Here is a 3,966-nt window from a genome sequence, read left to right as displayed (position 1 = left end):
TACACATATACATATAAATGATGCATAAAGATATATGTACATACAAACAAATACACATATAGATACATACAAATACACACCTACAAACAAATATATATATATATATATATATATATATATATATATATATATATATATATATATATCTTTATACTAATAAAAAATAGTTCTTTTGCCATGTGTCACCATGTTAGGCATTGTAATTAATATCATGACACTTGTCAATCTATTAATTCTCCATTTCAAATTTCAAATTTCAAAATTTAAATCACATTTTAATTACATTAAATTAATTATATTAGAATAAAAATAAAATAAAATTTATACCAATTATAATAAAATAAAATTTATACAAATTATAAGATGATATATATTTTACGTATTTATTTGAATCAACGATTATAATTTTATATATAACTAAAAATATATTTTAATTAATAAGTTATTTAAAATTATTAATTAATACTTTTGAGTTTTTATTTAGAAAGTTTAATTAATTTTCTAACCGTGGTTCCCACGGGTTATAAACTAATATATATATATATATATATATATATATATATATATATATATATATATATATATATATATATATATATATATATATAGAGAGAGAGAGAGAGAGAGAGAGAGAGAGAGAGAGAGTTTGTATATGTTTTTAAAATGTGATCATGAAAGGTTTTTTTTACGATATATAGTAGAAGGAAGCTGAAATAAAAAGATAAAAGCTATAAATAAGGATTTTGAATTTCAAAAATATATAATCAGTCAAAATAACAAACTAATAAAAGATAAAACGACGATTAATTGACCTTTGTGAGAGGCAAACTCACCTCCAAAAGTTTCTTTTTTAGATAATTAATTATTGTTGTTTAAATTTTTTACAAATAATAGTTTCTTTTTTCATTGTGACATATGTAGGCATCATATTTTAGACAATTAATTTTTTATTCTTTTTTATCATATATCTACAATACATTATTAAAATAGACATATAAACTTATATTTAAAAAGCAACTTGCATTTTCATGATGTATGAGACTAGTTGACCTTTGTGAGAGGCAAACAAACCACCAAAAACATACGTGAGTGCTACTCATACCCTTTATATATATACTTACAAGGTATAGCAATTTGGTGGCAACTGATTTACATTAAGTGATTGATTGAAAGTTGTGTTGAAAGCAATGGCATCAAGCACTAGTTTTGTTGTTGTTCTACTTGGCTTCTTTTTACTTGTTTCGTCATTCACTGCCATCCCAATCTCAAGTAATCCTGCTCCTTTTCCCTCTTGTTTTACGTGTTTATGAAAAGACTTTTTAATTGGATGATAGTAAGTACTAAAAACTGATGAGAGTGTTTTTCTTTTCAGGAACTATAAATCTAATTGATGAAGGGTCTCTTGAAGTTTCAAGCAACACAGACTTGGTATTTATCTTGCTATATAAATGACGTTAATGCTTTAATTGGAGGTTAATTATGAATTCGAATTCCTTTATTCTTTTTTTGTTTAACTTGAATTTATATGTGCGCCTTGACATTTTCAAACACAGAATGTAGAAGACAACTGGGATGAGACCATGTTATCAAGAAGGATGGTTTTAACAAGTGATTATCCAGGATCCGGTGCGAATGATCGTCACACACCAAGGCCATAAGCATGGATACGAAAGCAATTTAACGTTGAAATGATTTAAAATAAAAACAATTAGCCATTGTATATCAAATAAACAACTGATTTATTTTAATTCGTGTGAACAAGGTTTTGAATGTAAGAAATATGTCATGGTTGGAGAGTGAATGATTTGTGTTGCTATTATGATTTTTTGGTCTTGTGTATTTGTTGGTGTATGGCCAATTTTCGGCTGTACCACGTTGATTGTAATGTCACATTATCTGATCGATAACATACAATGTTAATGATGATTTTAGAACATAATAGTTGACTTTTTTTTTCCAAAAGTCAACCTTTTTATAAAATAACAAGTTGTTTTAGATATAAGAAACGTTAAAGTGCCAAGAAAAACAAAAAATAGATGACTTTCAATGGCCATCAAAATTCAATATGCTCCCATGTTATTTTGGTTATCTAACAAAGTTGACTGCCAATAAATTAAGAGTAAATTACACGAATGGTCTCTATGGTTTAGTGTAATTTGTACATTTGGTCCCTAACTTCTTTTTTTAACTCCGAAGGTCCATATTGTTTCTTTTTGTTACGTGTTTGGTCCCTATCTTACTTAAAAAGACTATTTTGACATTGATTTTTTAATTTATATTAAATAAACACACCCCCAAACCCACCCCCTCACCTTACCTTACCTACCCCACCATTTTTTCGTATTTAAATAATAGTTTTTTTAGGTAAGACAGGGACCAAGCGTGTAACAAAAACAAACAGTAGGGACCAAACGCGTAACAAAAACAAACAATAGGCACCTTTCGAGTTAAAAAAGTAAGTTAGGGACCAAGCGCGCAAATTACCCCAAACCATAAGGACTATTCGTGTAATTTACTCATAAATTAATAAAAAAATGAATTTTGAAACAAATGGAAAGTTGGATAAAAGTTTGGAAAGATGGAAAAGAGCCACCTACTTAGACCAGAGGGTATGAGAGGGGTATTTCCCTAATTTTTTGTGGGCAACACCATTATTTCTCTCACTTTTTTTTCTCTTATTTAAAACCCAAAGAATTGGTGGAAAGCTCCTCTCATATTTTTAAATATATTTCATATATATATTATACTCATTTTGTAAGGAATTAAAAACCATGAATTTTAATATATTTTTTATATTTTTTTAGTAGATATATAATTTTATACATACATATAAAAATGTATTGTAGTATTTTTATATTACAATTTACTCATTAAATATATTTTATATGTATAAAAAATGTATTTTTTTTTATAAAATTAAGTGGGTTGGAAGAGTTTAAAAAAATAAATTCCCTGTGTAGTGCATTGGGAATGAAAAAAAAAGACGAGAGGTGAAAAAATTGATGTTATATATGTGTTGAGAGGGTTGGAATGGAATGACTCTCTCTATCCTAATAAACAAATGGTGAACTTAAAATAAATGTTAAATAATATGATTTTTGCAAATAAATGAATTAATAGGGACAAAAGGTTAATGAAAAAAATGTAATTTAAAGGGATGTTTGGTAGTGCTTTTGAAACAATTTATTAGTTTTTTAGGAAAAGCCATACATTTTTGGTTTTTTTGAAAAAGTTATTTTTATGTTTGTTTTTTTGAAAAAGTTATTTTTATGTTTTTTTTTTAAAGTTAGTGTATACCATACATTTTTATCTTATAGACTAGTTAAAAACCAATAAGTTAATAAGTCGTTTTAAAAAGAATTTCCAAACACCCCTAAATAATATACTTTAAAATGTGAATTTTATCCTAGAAATATAAGTAATATTGTTTTAGACCTTGACAAGGTTAGGAGTTAAAAGTAAAGGATACTAAAATGACTAACAATGGCTCCTAATCTAATACTATTATATTTACTATTAATCTTTAAAAACATGGTGAACAGGAAAGTTTCGCGTTTCTCATTTCCGTCACATTTTTTCTTTCCTTTCCTACTTTGGTCACAAACGGATTTGTTTTAAAAGGTTATATTTTTTTATTCAGACCACCTTCAAAATTGGGTGAAGTTTATCCTTTCCACCGCCTACCCTGCTCTCCTTTCTTTTTGGCTCTGCTGCTTCATCTCCGCTTAGACCAACGGTAGATAATTGCTTTCATGAGTTCCGATTTTGATTGTTCTTTACAAAGATGGAGGCGATGATGAAATTTGTTTGTGAAAACAATTTGCACCGGCAAGGCTTATCATCATACGATCAAAAAAGATAAAAAAAAAAAAAAAAAAAAAAAAAAAAAAAAAAACTCACTTCCTTTCTATCTTTCGATTTTCTTCTTCTCCAGTTTCGATTGGCTTTACATTGCTGGATGGTAAC

The 3,966-nt window shown here is 27.1% G+C and overlaps 1 long non-coding RNA gene across 1 annotated transcript; it reads left to right on the top strand.

Moving 5' to 3' along the window:
• Positions 1–1,113: 1,113 nt before the first annotated feature.
• LOC111916715 (uncharacterized) lies at positions 1,114–1,822 on the top strand. Its single transcript, XR_002858598.3, has 3 exons — positions 1,114–1,269; positions 1,373–1,428; positions 1,554–1,822. It is a non-coding gene; the product is annotated as an uncharacterized LOC111916715 (long non-coding RNA).
• Positions 1,823–3,966: the final 2,144 nt, after the last annotated feature.

The sequence above is a fragment of the Lactuca sativa genome, chromosome 1 (assembly GCF_002870075.4).
Source record: "Lactuca sativa cultivar Salinas chromosome 1, Lsat_Salinas_v11, whole genome shotgun sequence".
NCBI lineage: Eukaryota > Viridiplantae > Streptophyta > Magnoliopsida > Asterales > Asteraceae > Lactuca > Lactuca sativa.
The sequence above is the reverse complement of the archived record's forward strand: the minus strand, read 5'-3'. Positions and strand labels throughout refer to the sequence as shown.